The sequence below is a fragment of the Rhinolophus sinicus genome, linkage group LG18 (genome assembly GCF_036562045.2).
Source record: "Rhinolophus sinicus isolate RSC01 linkage group LG18, ASM3656204v1, whole genome shotgun sequence".
In the NCBI taxonomy this organism is placed as follows: Eukaryota; Metazoa; Chordata; class Mammalia; order Chiroptera; family Rhinolophidae; genus Rhinolophus; species Rhinolophus sinicus.
The window spans coordinates 12,925,088-12,941,131 of record NC_133767.1 but is presented as its reverse complement, the minus strand read 5'-3'; the positions used below and the strand labels follow the sequence as shown (position 1 = coordinate 12,941,131).

The 16,044-nt window shown below is 53.4% G+C and overlaps 1 pseudogene; it reads right to left on the bottom strand.

The window, feature by feature from the left end:
• Window positions 1-1,017: 1,017 nt before the first annotated feature.
• The window catches only part of LOC109436710 (uncharacterized), a 32,417-nt pseudogene continuing 17,390 nt past the window's right edge, over window positions 1,018-16,044 (bottom strand).

Sequence of the window (16,044 nt, the reverse complement as noted above, 5' to 3'; positions counted from 1 at the left end):
CGGACAACAACGTTCCAGAAAGGACTAGAAGCCATGCAGTATGGTTCAGAATCCAGGCTCTGCCTGAACCCCAGCTCCTTTGTGACCCCAGGGAATTTCCTCAACCTTACTCAGCTTCCTGGTCTGTAAAACAGAGGCATATAGCACCTAGCTTGCAGGTTGTCACAAGAAGTTGGTGGCATGTCTGGCATGTCATAGCATCAGTAAGTGGTAGTTGCTATATCACTGGTACCAGGTTTCCATGGGCAGTGGTGGCCAGAGGCATCTGAGCTGGCCCAGGGAGAGTGACAGGGTTTGGTGACATACAGAGAAGGACAGAGAAGGAGCTGAGCTCTTCCCCAGCTTCCCTGCTAGTAAAATTTGCCACAGGTGAAAGGGAGCAGACATGTTGTAAGGTTCTTTGACAGTGAACATGGGGCTCACCGGCTGCAGAGACAACTGCACATGGGATCAAGTGGTGTGAGAATCAGCCTGCACAACTGCTTGCCCTTTAAGAGGGAGGTAGTCAGATAGCTGCCCTTGGATATTCCGTTAGAAATGCAGATCAGCATCTACAGAGCTGCAGTATCCAGCTTCCTTCCCTCCCCTTGGCTCCCCTTCCCCCAGCCACACCCCCAAATTCCAGGTAGGGGGAGTGAGTGAGAGTCATTCACAGGCTTTAATGATGAATGGATACACAGAATGTGGTCCTTCCATACAATGGAATATTATTCAGCCATAAAAAGCAATGAAGTACTGATTCGTGCCACATGGATGAACCTTGAAAACAAGCTACTCAGTGAAAGAAGTCACATATTGTATGATTCCATTTATATGAAATGTCCAGTATAAGGAAATCTGTAGAGATAGAAAGCAGATTAGTGGTTGCCAGGAAATGAGGGGGAGTTAAGGAGAAATGAGGGGTGATTGCTAAAGGGTGTTGGGGGTTTCTTATTGGGTGATGAAAATGTTCTAAAATTGATTGTGGTGATGATTACACAACCCTGTGAATATACTAGAAACCACTGAATTCTACACTTTTTTTTTTTTTTAAAGATTTTATTGGGGGAGGGGAACAGGACTTTTATTGGGGAACAGTGTGTACTTCCAGGCCTTTTTCCAAGTCAAGTTGTCCTTTCAGTCTTAGTTGTGGAGGGCGCAGCTCAGCTCCAGGTCCAGTTGCCGTTGTTAGTTGAAGGGGGCACAGCCCACCAGCCCCTGCGGGAGTCAAACCGGCAATCCTGTGGTTGAGAGGACACGCTCCAACCAACTGAGCCATCCAGGAGCTCAGGGGCAGCTCAGCTCAAGGTGCTGTGTTCAATCTTAGTTGCAGGGTGCGCAGCCCACCATCCCCTGTGGGAGTCGAACAGGCAACCTTGTGGTTGAGAGACCACTTGGCCCTTGTGGGAACTGAACCAGCAGCCCTCGGGGTTAGGAGCACGGAGATCCAAACACCTGAGCCACTGGGCAGGCCCCTGAATTGTACACTTTAGATTGAGTGAATTGTATCTAATAAAGCTGCTATTTTATTTTTTTCCAGGTTCATGATTTATTGTATAAACTCAGTATCACATGATGAGTTGACATTAGTTTCTCCAGGCATGGGAAATTAACCAATGAGGTACAGTTTAGAATCCTTTTATCTTGCTTTCACAGCTGGAGTTTTTTTAGACCTGAACTTGAAGAGTAAGACCAGCAAAGCAACGCCTCCATACATGGCCAATACACAATTCATTCTACCTGTGAGTATAAGAGTTGAAATATTTTTTGACACCAGTGAAATGGAATTAGGCATCAGTTTCTGGACCTGCCATGATTTCAATCTTGCAAAAGGCAAGAATTCCAGAGGCTGTGTCCTTCAATATACGAAGCTACCCCTCAGCCTAGCCAGAAGCCATAAAGCTGTTATTTTTAAAATGGCTTTATTGACCCTGAAAATGGCCAGAAGTCCAGGGGACCCCAGAAATCATGGGGATCCCCTACAGCAGAGGGTTTCAGAGCTCCTTTCTTTAGCCAGAGTGGGATCTGCCTGCTCTGGTGGTGCTGTCAGCATAGCCCTTCTCAGAACAAACCTGCCCTCATCCCAGTATGCTTGGAAGCTCAGATGAGAGCTGTGAACCCTAAGAATGTGGGTTTAACTGCAGCCAGGAAGGGGAATTGTAAGCACAGGTGGCTGTTGCAGGTTTTGATTCTACATAGCACAGTGTAAAGGGAGGAATAGATTCTTCTCATTTTTATCCTACGTGTCTAGAATAACCTTCTTCTTTTTGGAAAGATGCTGTATTTGTTTCTTGTTGCTGTATAATAAGTTTCTAAAAATCTCTTGGCTTAAAACAGCACCTGCTTATCATTGCACAGTCCAGGCATGGCATGGCTGGGTTCTCTGCTCAGGGTGGCACCAGATGAAATCGAGCTGTCAGCCATGGCTTCGATTTAATCTGGGGCTCTGATCCTCTTCCGAGCTCACTGGATGTCAGCAGAATTCAGTTCCTTTTGGCTGTAGGACTGAAGTCCTGTTGGCTTGCTGGCTACTGGCTGGGGTCTGCTTTCAGCTCCTAGAAGCCATTCTCAGGCCCCTGTCCTGTGGTCCCCTCCATCTGAGCGAGAGAACATCCCACATGTGCATCCCTTTCGCTTTGAATCTAATTTTCTCTTCCAGAAACAGAGAAAAGTCTCTCGTTAAGGGTCAGGTGATTAGGTCGGGCCCACCTGGTAATGTCACTATCTCAAGGTCAACTGAGCATATGTAACATAACCTAATCACAGAGTGATACCATATGCACAGGGTCTGCCTATGCTCAAAAAGAGGGGGTATACAAGGGCAAAAGTAACTGCGGGCATTAGGAGAATTCTGCTCCCATAGATAGGAGGAACAGGAAAGAGGTGCAGAGAAAGCTAAGGGTAGACAGAAAACTGGAGAGGGAACCCAAACAGCAATCTAGGTCCCCAACCCTAATGTGAAGCTTTCCCCTCCACACAAATATGCCAGGATCGGGGGTTCGGACAGACGGCCTTTCAGATCCCAGCATGATCTGGTACCAGTGAGGAACCTCAGCCTGCTAGGGAGAGGGGCAGGGACACCAGCTCTCGGATCAGGGATGGAGGCCCCAGAGAAGCAAACAGCCCCTGCGTGGGAGGAAATCCTGAGTACTCCCAGAAATGCAGAATGGGGGATAGAGGCCCGTGCTGGAGTTTGGAGCAAACCTCAACATCCCCCAATGCCCTGGTCCCCTTTCCTATCCTAGACACAGGCAGATCTCTGGGCCAACAAGGCTGGGGGTTCCCAACCACTAGGGGGCGCCCGGCACGCATGATGCTTTGTGGGCAGGCAGCGTACGAACGAACACATTTGAGCAATCCAAAGCAGGGATTGGGGTGGAGGGCCTGACCTCTAGCCTCCTGCACCTCCACGGCCCTGCAGATCTTGGGGCATCGGGCTTTTCTAGGAGCCCCAAAAGGCGCTGACGTCCGGATGCCCGCTTCCTTTGTCCAGCCCGATCTGACTCACTTAGCTCATAAGCAAGCCCTTGAAAAGGGGGCTGGTGTCCACCTATCTGTGGTATGTCCCGTCCCCCCCTTTCTGGTCCCACGTCCTGTGTTTCCAGGCCTGCTCCTGCAGCCCACTAGGGTGGGCTCTGCCTTCACTCCTCCCGCCTCCATGGTCAGCACTCAGCTCCTCCCTTCACACTCCATGGGAAAATTTCACCTCCCTCTGTGAGGGACTTTCCCCAGGGACACATCTCTGCTTCTCACCACGTCAACAAGGAGGAACCAGGTACAACCTGCTTCAGTTAGCTCCATTCCCTTTATAAAAATCCAACCCATGGCCACGCTGCTCTGTTTCAATTTTAGACAGAAATGGCTGGCTGACCACTTCCTCGGTCGATCTCTGTAAGCACACAGGGCTGCTATGACAATCCCACCCTGTAGACCAGGAGCCTGAGGCATGGCATAGCCGTAAAGGTGGGACCTGACACCCAGCCTGGGCCCTTCCCACCAGACAGTGCAGGGGGAAGGGGAGAACGGAGCTGGGGGCCTCTGGTCAATATAAAAGGAGAGTTACATCAGCCTAGGGACCAAGGGGTTGTGGTAGAGAGGGTGAGTGGTCAGCAGAGGTGCCACAAGAAACCAGGAGGGGGCATTTGGAGTTCAGGAGAAGGGTCAGAAGCAGAGGGAGAGGAGGATATTTGGGCGTGCTGCTGAGCTCGGAGAGAATGTCCAGTGTCTGTCTGGGCAGTGGCTCTCCTTGGAGGGACGGACAGCGGTGGGGGAGAGAAGGCAGTATGTCCAGTCCCATTTGAGGATGGAAGCAGATGGGGCTGGGACTAGCCAGGCCAGGGAGAGACACAGGCCTGCTCCGACGAGAAAGCAGACTTGGGTGGTGGCTACAAGGGGAGAGGCAGCCAGGAAATCGGAGTAGCTCTCCTAGGGGAGGGGGTGCCCAGAGCCCCAGTGTGTGTGTGGGGAGCACATGTGTATATGGGCACAAGTGGTTGAGTGTCTGCTGAGTGCCCCCTGCTGCTTTGGAGGCTATACTTGAGTTCCCTGTTTCGTCCTCACTACTGCACCCCGAGTCTGTGATCGTACCCCAGGGACCTGACCAAGATCGTTCCGGCTGGTCAGTACCAGCACCCTGCTGGCTCCTCACGACTGCCTGTGGCCTCAGGACTCGAGAGCTCACCTGGGACTGGTGGCCTGGTCCTGACCAGGTAAGGCCAGGTGCAAGAGGGGAGCACAGCTGGGCACAGTGAGGGATATGAAGGGAGAAAACACGGCCTGCATGAAAGGACAAGATCAAGTACACGGTGATACAGCCTACATTCTGTGGTTGACTGTCAGTGCACAGGCAGCCAAAGGAAGGAATGACTCTAGGGGTCAGAGAGGCTTTGGCTTCAAGTTTGGGCAGACAGGGAGGAAGGAGGCAAGAGAAAGCCCTGGAGGGGAGCCAGGCTAAAGCAAAGGGACTGGTTTCAGGATGGCTTTTTCCTCCCTTAGCCCCTCCAGATCTCACGCCCCCGCTGCCCATTTCAGGCTGTGCACCACTGCCAGCACATGGGGGGTTAACGTCTGTCTGGTGCAGTGGCCTCAGCAGCAGCAGCAGAGGTGGTGCCAGTAACTCAGAAGCTGAAATGTGAGAAGCAGGAGGAGAGAGGCAGGGCTGGGGAAGGCTGAGCAGCAGCAGCAGCAGCAGCAGAGAGGGTTTCCCTGGCAGGAGCCCGAGGCTCCGCTTTGGTGGCCAAAGGAGGTCCTCCCATCCTTGGCCCGTGTCCCCTCCACATGGCTGCCCCTCCAGCCTCAGGCCATGGGCTGTGGCACCCACTCAGCATGGTCCATGGGGCAGCAGGTCTGTGCTGCAGATCTGGGGAAGGGGTGGAGAGCTGGGCCCAGGCGACCAGCAAAGAATGCACCAGGCCCTGCCCAGCTTTGCCGGAAGCACTGGGTGGGGAGATGGGCAGAGGGCAGAGTGGGGAGGAGGACGGGTCCAGACCTCAGAGGCCTGGCCTTGACTTCCCCCCTCCTTGGGGAGAACTGAGTCATGGCAGCCTCCTGCTGCACCAGGGACAAGAGACACACAAAGCTCCCTGCCCCCTCCCCGGGCAGGCTGCCAGCCTGCTTTTGCAGTGAGGACTGACGGGAGAAGGTGGCTTCCCAAATGTGTGCTGAGTGCTGGGTGCTGACTGGGCACCTCATCTCCCCTCTCTTGGTCAATTCCACAGCCACCTAATCAGTGTATCTTTATCGATAGGTAGTATTATTACAAACCCCCCCAAAGATGTGCAAATAGAGGCTCAGAGACATTCAGAAACTTGCCCGAAGCCACACAGCCAGAGTGGCAGAACAGACCTGAACCAGGGCTTGTCTGACAGCAGGACTCACACATCTACCCAACATGCCATGGGGGAAAGAAGGTGGAAGAAGCAAAGTTCATCGGTAGTGAACATGGGTCTGTGTGCCAAATCCAAGGCAAGAGATGAAAGGCAGCCCTGGGACTCCCAGGAAAGCGAGATGGTACAGGCTGAGAATGTATCCAGAGGAAGCAGTCAAATGCCTGGTCCCGGGTCTGTGGACGACTCTGCAGCAGTGGGGACCTCCCCTAACCCCCGGAGGTGCTTCCGGGCGAGCACAGGATCACCACCACTGAGCAGGTGACCGGCACTCACCTTGACAGAACATGGAGGGCTTCTGGGGCTTGAGGGCTGCACGGCCCTTGTTTGAAGAGTCAGCAGCATCTACTGCGAGGCAGCACTAAGCAAGGCAGGCTCTGCTAAACATGAGTGGCCGCCTCAGTCGGCGTTCTGGGCCCGGCAGCCAGAGCAGGAGAATCCCTGCACTGCCAGCTTTGCGACTGTGACGCACCTCTGAGCCTCGGTCTCCGCATCTGCTGGAAAGGGAGCACGCTGTGAGGATTCAACGAGGCTTCTGTCAAAAAGCACTTTGACTGAAAGCCTCCTTCGTCACAAAAACTATACACATATGTTCATAGCATTATTCACAAAAGGTAGAAACAACCCAAATGCCCACTGATGGATGAATGAATACACAGATTCTGAATTATGTACACAATGGAATATTACTTGGCCATAAAAAGGAGTGACGTATTGACACAGGCTACAACATGGAAGGACATGGAAAACGTCATGCTCAGTAAAAGAAACCAGACACACAAAGCCGCACATTGGGATTCCATTGATATGAAATGTCCAGAACTGGCAAGTCCACAGAGACAAGAAGCAGATCGGTGACTGCCAGGGGCTGGGGGGGATGGAAGAATGGCTGGGGGGGGGGGGTGACTGCTAATGGTTTAGGGGTTTTTTGTTTAGTTTTTGTTTTTAATTGATTTTGTTTTTTAGAGCAGTTTTAAGTTCACAACAATATTTAATAGAAGGTATAGAGGTTGCCCATACACCACTCCCCCCACCCATGCACAGCCTCCCCCATTATCAACACCCCCCACGTGAGTGGTACATTTTTTACAACTGAAGAACCTACTGGGGTTTCTTTTGGGGGCAACGAAAATGTTCTGGAATTAGATGGTGGTGATGGATGCACAACGCTGTGACTATTCTAACACCCACTGAATTGTACACTTTAGAAGGGTGAATTCTATGGTATGTAAATTATATCTCAATTTTTAAAAAGCACTAAGAGCTCAGAAAATGCAGCTCTCATGACTATGCCCTTCAGCTTCAGAGTCTGCCATAAAACGGAAGAGACCAGATGAACACATTAATACATGCTTGACACCCAGAGGAGAGCTAGGCAGCCTGGGACAATTTTCACAATCCTGCTCAGTGCACACAGACGTGAATGAGTGACTGCTGGCAGGATCCACTAACCACTGTGTTGACTGATGCAGTATCCCAGTTAAGCTCTGCATGAAGGTACTGAACCCAGAGCCATGGAGACGAGAATGACCACACATGCATACAGCGGTGTTTAGGCCGAGAGTTGGAGGACTTGGGTGCTTTGGTGGGGAAGAGCTGGCACCCACAGACGTGTGGCAGCTCAGAGGTGTGTCACTGAGCAGGGCTGGCAGGAGAGGAGAAGGCTGAGCCCAGGGGGTAGAACACTCCTTCTAGGGATACACAGCCCCAAGCAGAGTCTGCGGGGTGCCTCACCTCAGTTCAGAAATAGCTGGACAAAGATTATAGCTGGCTTCCTCGCAGAAGGCATCCAAGAGGCTGGGACTACTCCGGGCACCAATTCTTCTGAGAAGCCCCAGCCCTGAGTTCCTCTCTGACCCACCCCCAGGTTCCAGGGTTCCGAGAGAGAATATAGCAAGCCTGGTTCAGGGCTCAGAGCCCCCCAACCAGACACGCTTATAATGTGGCATGGGAGGGTCAGAGGCAGCCACTCCTCAGAGTCTGGGCCCTTCCTCCAGCCCCAGGTGCAGCTGAGGGGATAGGGAGGTGACTCCCAGAGGCAGGCAGGCCTGAGCCTGCAGACCTGCAGGTGAGGCCCACATTTCTCCCTCAACCCCTTCATTCTGTCTCCTGCCTCCACCCTCTGTCCTGTGTAGTCCCTAACCCTCTGGGAAAAAGCCAAACCATACAGAACTCCTTGGAGAAGAGAAAGGGGCCTGCTGCATGTACACACGTGTGCACACACATGCATGCACACACACACACACACACACACATGCAGTCACAGAGCAGATCACATAGCATCCAGACACTGGGAAGAGAAAGGGAAGTAGACGTGAGTAAGCATCTTGCCTCCTCTGGGCCAGGCAAGTGCCAAGGGATTTGCATGCATTGTCTCATTCAATCCTTAAAAGAATCTCATGAGATTTCATAGATGAAGAAAATGAGCTTCTGAGAGCTTAAGGAATTTAGCCAATGGGACACCCAGTAGGTAAGAGCCATGAAGCTGAGCACTGTGCCTGGCACAAGCCCCAGAAACCAGTCCTGTGGAGGCAGCTGATGAAAGTGGGGTGTGTGGTGTCTGTGCCCACCCCCTGGCATTGGCCCCTTGGGGGACCCCTCACTCCCACCTTCTCCGTGTGGCTCTAGGGGTGTTGGCCCTGGGCTGGGGCAAGCTCCTGACCCAATCAGTGACGGAGATAAGCGGGGACCCAACAAGAGGCAAGCCTGGGGTCCTGCTGGAGCCTTAGGAGAGGCAAGCTAGGCCACACAGAGGATACTGGATCAGAAGGTGCAAGCCAGTGTCCCAGCACCACGATGAGCCCTGGACCAGCCAGGCCCTCAGCCTTTGCATTTATATGAGCTGTTAAGTAACTGGTCTTTGCACACAGGTCTCACTGCAGAACTCACGTGGTTTCCCATAGAGGCTCTGGTAGCTTAGGGGCTGGGACACGGCTGGAGATGGGGCCTCACCTCTCTCCCAGAATCTGGGGTGGGGGTAGGAGGGGGGTGCAGTGTCAGACCCTTTGGGCCTCCTCCTAAAGCAGCTCCATCGCTCAGTTTGACCTTCAAAGTTGGCATCTGCTTGCAGGAATCTGTCTCCTCCTGGAATTCAGCCTCCAGATGTCGGCGGCAGCGGTGGCTGCACATGGCTCCCCCCAGAGTGAATCAGCCACATTCCAAAGGTGCAAACACAGACGCCGCGCCCTCGGCAGCCTGGGGCTGCAGACTTCCTCCCCAGGCCCGCCCAGCCCCCACTCCTGCTCCCCTCCCCTCACCCCTCTTCCCAGCCAGACCAGGCTTTGGGCTTCCTTTCCACAGACATTCTCTTGGAACTGAAACGGAGACAAAAAGAAAGCCACTGGGGCCAGGAGACACCCTGATCCATTCTGTTCGCTAGCCCCCCTTCAGTGAGCAGGGACCCCAGCCCAGCCCTCCCCCAGTTGTTATCAGTATATATGGGTTCATTCATTCAACAGGTATTTATTGAGCACCTACCATGGGGCAATCAAGATATAGACAAGCAAGCCCCTAACCTCATGAAACAGCCCAACAAAGTCAGACAAAATCAGGTCCACAGACAAAAACCAATTCTAAGTGTGGCAAGAGCTACAAAGGAAAGAAGGAAAAGAGGCTGAAACTGATGGCAAGTGACAAAGGGAGGGTTATGGGGGAAGGGGCGCTCTCAGGGGTAACACATAAGCTGAGGCCTGAAGCATTCATCAAAGCCTCCTCCAGAGTCATATCTCGGGGATCATATCATGAGAACTACAGCAATGTAACCCCAAAGACTCTCCCCCAGTCACTCAGCAAGTTCTTGAGTCCACTTCCTCATGCCATCTGTCAGCATCAACGCAGGGAAGTCTGGCTAATACTTTTTTAGTAAGAGCTTTATAGAGATGTAACTCACATACCATACAATTTACCATTTTAAAATAATTTCAATATTTTTTAGTAGATTCACAATATTGGGCAACTATCACCACAATCAATTAGAACATTTCCATCACCCCAAAAAGAAACCCTGCACTCCTTACTCTCCAATCCCTGTACCCCCAGCACCTGGCAACCACTAGTCTAATTTCCTCCTCTAAAGATTTGCTTATTCTGGGCATTTCATGTGAATGTAATCATACAGTACGTGGCCTTTTGCGTTTGGCTTCTTTCACTGAGCATAATGTTTTCAAGTAGTATGCATCAGTAGTACTTCATTCCTTTTTATGGCTGAGTGATATTCCATTGCATGGCTAGACCACATTTTGTTTACCCATTTGTCAGCTGATGAATATTTGGGTTGTTTCCACCTTTTGGCCGTTGTGAATAACGCTGGTATGAACATCCATGTACGTTTTATGTGGACATATGTTTTCAATTCTCTTGGGTATATACCTAGGAGGGTAAGTTCTGGGTCAAATGGTGACTCTACGTTGAGGAACTGCCGGACTGTTTCGAAGTGGCCGTTTGACATTGCCACCAGCAGTGTGTGAGGGTTCTAATTTCTCCCTATCCTCCCAATATTTACTGCCCTTTTTCTGTTATAGTCATCCTGGGGGGTTTCAAGTGGTATCTCGCTGCGGTTTTGATTTGCAGTTCCCTAATGAAGCCTGTCCGCAGCCTGGCCTGTGGGTCGTGGCGCCGGACTGCAATCCCATTCCTTCTGTGCCTGCACTGTCCCCAACCCGAGGATTCCAACACCTGGAAACCCGACATCAGGTCCTGCTATGGTCACTTCCTCCTTCACAGGGACACACTCACATCTAGTCCAATTCAGCCAATGCCTACTGCCTGAAGCCTTCAGGCAAACGGAGCGGTGGAGAGGCGAGTTAGGGAGTCCTGGTCTGTGCCCCCAGGGCAGACAGTGAAGAAGAAGGGCCTCAGCCAAGTTCCTACAGGAGTTTTTATACACCTCTTCCTTTCTGTGTCCCCACAAAAATGTAAGCTCCATGAAGGCAGAGCTTCCTGTACATTCACTGCTATGTCCCTAGGAAGTAGGCACATCAATATTTGAATGAATCAAATGAAGTGAGAACCCAGAGCAGGTGTGGGGATGTGGGATGTTAGTGGCTAGAATCTCAGGCTCTGCAGTGAGTCTGCTCTAGAATAATGCAATCTCTGCTACTTTATAGCTGTGTACCCTCGGGCAAATCACTTGGCTTCTCTGAGCCTCCTTCTCCTCATCTACAAAATGAGCCTGATGGTAACAATCTACCTGACAGGATGGTTTGGAGGATTAAATGTGATAATAAAGATCAGGCAATATTATGTGCCAAGGATGCTTAGAGATGAGGTCATGTAATGTCAATCCTCTTGTGAGCCTGTGAGACAGGACTGTTATTACCAGATTCAATGTTACAGACGAGGAAATGGGAACTCAGAAGGCTCAAGGAATCTGTCAGGTCATAAGGCTGGTTAGGACAAAACCAGGACGGAAACCAAGACTCCTAACTCCAGGCAGGGCAGTGGCCCAACACTGTGTGGCCCCTAACACAGATGGAGGAAAGCCAGGCCGTATTTGAGCAGGCAACAGATGGACTGGTCCAGAGGGAGACCTACCCGCTCAGCCGACACCCCTGGGCTCAGCGTCTGGCTCTCAGCAAAGTGGGCAGTCTGCTGCTTAATTTCAGAGACCCCAAACTAAGGACTGTAGTCCGAGGCAGGGGTGGGAGGTGGGGGTGGGGGAGGTGGTACAAAGAGACCCTGAGGCTGTAAGCCTGAGGCACTAGAACAGACATTAGTGGGGGTGGGGGGCTCAGGGGTCCGGAAGATGGGACAGTACTAATAGTTTTATCAGGGAAAGCAAAAGAAGTCAGAAGTTACCAGCAGGGAAGCCTGGCTAATGAGATGGACTCCCTTAAAGATGGCAGGCGCTCTTTCTTCTCAGGGTGTGCAGCTTCAGTAAGAGGCCATACAGAAGCCCGCCAGCTGGACCACCCTAAGTGACAGGTGTGGCTAGATTCCCCTCAAATCAAGAGCCTATTTGGAAGAGCTCCAGTGGGCAGGCCTAGGGGAGACATCAAGCTAGGCCCTAAAAAAGTGAGCCTGGTGCCCCCACATGGGTGGGTAGAAATACTTGGGACTCTCCTGCGTAGAGATTGGGTTCCTCTCACTTTTGCCTCTTTAATTGAGGAAACCCACCAAGAAAAGGGAGGTCCAAGGATGGCACCTTAGGGAACACCTGTTTCAGGGGCCACAGGCAGACCCTGGGGGTTTTAGGACATGAGCAGAAGCTGGGGCAAAGTGTTGCGTGAGTAGACAGCTCAGTTCAGAAGGGAGTGAGTGATCTAGGGCAGCCAGCTCTTTGGGGAAACTCGGCTGGAAGGGTTGGAGACGGGGCTATTGCTGGAGACGCCATCGTTTATTTTAAACAAGGGGGAAGCCCAGCTGATGACAGAGCTCCAACAGGGAAAGAGTTTAAATTCAGTTGTGGAAAACACACCCCCCGGCTCTGATCAGCTAGGAGACTCGGAAGGGGTTCCTCTCCACTGTCCAGTTAGAAAGCCCAGGACAGTGGTTTTCCAGGTGTAGTTGGAGGACCACATGCATCACGGTCACTTGAGCTTGTTAAAAATGCAGATCCCTGAGCCCTGCCCTAGACTTACTGGTCAGCATGCTGAGTTTGAGAACGCACTGAGGCTCTAAGACTCAGAATATCACCAGGGAGGCGAGGAGTTCAGAGGGAAGGGGGAACCAGCTCCACACGAAACAATATGCAGTGATTTTTGCCACAAGCCCTGGCTCACGGGGTCACTTGAGGGGATGAGCTCCCATCTCCCTCGTGCGTTCTACCCATATTAGTCTCATGACGCTCATGTGCTGCCTCAGACCTCTCTCCCTCCAGCCACACTCACGGCCACCCATTCAGTGGCTCTTAGTTCAAGGCCTTAGTCCAGCTGCGCCCTTAGTTCAAGGCCAAGGTGTACAGGTGGGTCCTGGATGCCCAGGTGGAGTCATTCACCAATGGGCCCGGCTCCAAGACCAAAGCCCAAGACTTTATGAGGAGGAAGCCCCTGGCTGAAGACCCTGCCTGGCGCCCCGGAGATGCCTCTGGCCCCACCTACACTAGTCCCACCCTGAGAAGGGACTGACTGATTCGGCCCAGAGCAAAGACCTGGCGTCTCTATCCCCCTTGGTCATCGTCCCCTCACCATCCCTACGGCCTCACAGAGTGTGTGTGTGGGGGGGGGGAGGGTCTCCAAGTGATGCACCCACTTTGGCAAACACGTGGCCACATACACAGTACATCCCCTCAGCTGGGGTGACTCCACTCCCTGAGGGGCAGGCTTGGGCTCTGAACTCCAACAGTTTGCATTTGGATTCCATCTCTGCTATTTTGTAGCTGTGTCCTCTCTGAGCCTCCCTCTGGTCTAACAAATGGCCTGACAGTGTTTCCCTGTGTCCTGTACCACCAGGACCTCCAGTCACTGGTGACTGGAGGCTCAAACACAGAGGGCTGGGTCCCACTCCTAACCCCCTCAGGGCCACATTTCACACCACAGTCGAAAGGCCAAGGCTGGACGCTGCGCCAGGCTGGAGAAGGGGCCCCCAGGCGAAACCCACAGCCTTTTAGAACTTTGGGACCAGCTCACAGGCAGATCTTCCCAGGAGCATGAAAACATTTCCCCCCTTCCACAACACAGAAGTGACTGGCAGAGCCAGCACAGTCCAGATCAGCAACCCTGAGGACCTTTCCACCACGTCTGGTTGGTCATCAGAGAACCTGCTCGGGTGAAGACTTGGGTGGGTTTCGTGGGTGGGTCTTAATTTCTGCAGGCTCACAGGGATGTTTGGGTGAATCTGCTTGTTCTGCAGTTGCTGGTGGGTACACACAGCCTGCCCAACTGACACTGTCTTTGTTACTGTTCCAGAGCACTCGGCCATACCAGGATTCTCTCCACCCACTCCCAGCAGTAGCCTCTTCTCTGCTCTGGGTCTTCTGCCCGGTCTCCCTGAAGACATTTGTGCCTGCTCCAGAGCTTGGAGGGGTGACAACTGCTTCTCAGACAACAAAAGCCTCTCCTGGGAGAACAGACTTCTGTGAAGGCTCTTGCTACACCCTTGTTCTGTGCACTGACTTTAAGCCGGATTTCAGGGCCCCAAATGCTAGGTGTGCAATACAGCAAGCTGGGTTTAGGGCAGACTGTCAGCAAAAAGGGCCCTGACAGCCCATTCTTCCCTTCAGGTCACTCACCACCCCTCCCTCTAGTACTGCGGGAGGAAACTGAGGGGCAGAGCAGAGAACCTGTCTTGGTCAAGGTCACCCCACCCTGGTCTCCTGGGTGTTTCAGGCAATGACATCAATCTCCTTGGGTTCCAATGCTGTGTGACCTTGGGCAAGTTATTTAACCTCCCTGAGCCGATTTCCTCTCAGCTAATGACAGTGTCCAGGTCCGGGATGTCCTGAGGATTAAAGGAAATAATATGCATAAAGCACCTAGGACTTGGCCTGGCACCTGCTCAACTCGTGAGCCATTACTATCGTGATTCCATCCTTTTCATTCTCCCACTTCACTCCAGCCCCACGGGCCTCTGTGCCTGGCTGCTCCTCACCCTCCCCAGGCGCCGGCTTGCTCCCTGGCTTCCTCCAGGTCTTGATTCAAAAGTCACCTTGCAGCGAGCCCTCCCTAGCCGCCTGCTCGATGCCCTTGCCTGCTTCTGTCCTCACCCTGGCACCACTGGACATACTGGACATTCTACTGATACCCTGGACCTTAAGCATTCTGCGGGCAGAGCTTCTGCTACACTCGCCACCCAGTGTGCCCGCGCCCGCCGGGGTGAGTGCAAGATTCCGCTCACGTCTCCGGGGCTGCGGGCGCGCCCAAGAGCCTGGCTCAGCGGCCGGACCCCGCCCTGGGCCGGAGCAAGAGGAGCAGCGCGCGCCGAAGCCGCGGGCCAGGGCTGGCGGCGGGACCCGGGCTCCCGGGAGCGGCGCCGGGGACAAAAGGGCGGCCCTACCTGTGCTGGGGGTGCGGTCACCTCCCCCCGAAAGCTCCGGCGCGCGCCCGCGAGGTCACGTCCGGGGCGCGCCGGCCGGAAGGAGGCCCCGCGCGGGGCGGGAGGGGCGGGCTGTCCGCGGCTAGGCCACGCCCCCCGGCCGCAGGGCCGCGACGGGGGCGGGGCCAGCCAGGCAGGGGCCGCCTCACACTTCCGCTCGCTCCCGCCGGTTATTCATATTCATGAGAGGATGAGGGGCGGGGCCCAGGGGCGGGACCCGGCGCCCCGCCCCTGGGCCCGGATCCCGCCCCGGCGGAGGCTCCGGCCCCAGTGGGGCGCCCCCGGCTTCCGCCTCGGGGAGGGAGTTTCCACTTGGTCACGACTCAAAAATGTGTCGCTCCTGCTCCTCCGCCCCCTCATCCCTGCCCTGGAGGGGGTCTCCTCCCTCGGAAGGCAGGAGGGGCGGCTCCTCCTTCCTGGGGCAGATCCTTGGGGATCGGGGCTGACCCCTCCCTCCTTTCTTCCCTCCTTTCCTCCCTCTAAAACAAGTCTGGAATAATCCTCATTTTAAAAAGATAATAATAGTTCTAATTTATTAAGCGCGTATTCTGTGCCAGGCACCGTGCCCTTTATATGAACTCATCTCTTAACCCTCCCAACAATCCAAGCAAAGTAAGAAAAATACTGTCAGGCAGAAGCTCAGAAAAGGTGGTTGCCTTACCCACCATTTACACAGCCTGCCTTGGGCTTTTCCGGAAAGGTTCTTCCCGTTGGGTTGCGGGGTCAGGTGTTTGCCTCCCCCACTCCCCGCCCTCCGAATGCCCCATTGGAGGGAGAAACTGCATACTGGAGGAAACCAAAGCTTGAAAACAGGCGAGGCTGCATCATGGCTGGATCTAGCACAAAATGAAAATGTGGGGCATCGTGCTCAAAAATGATTAAAAATTTCAAGATATTGATGGCAGAACCTTGAGCCCCAGTCATGAGCCCTTCTAAGTGTCAGGCTTGTGCGACTGCACAGGTAAATGTCATGAAGCTGGTCCTATGAAGAAGCTCCGGCTTTTCTAGGGGCAGAGAAGCCATATCCCCACCTCCATTGTCCCACCCCCAACTCTCAGCCCAGGAGCCTTACCTCCATGCTGGCATCCAGGGCTGGCCTCCAGAACTCTAAAAGTTAAGTATTCTAGGCCCTCCAGGAGCAGTTTCCTAAGGGGCAGGTGAGTCCCATAGGGACAGTGTGTACGACCCAGCCTGGCCTTGCGGTTGTGCC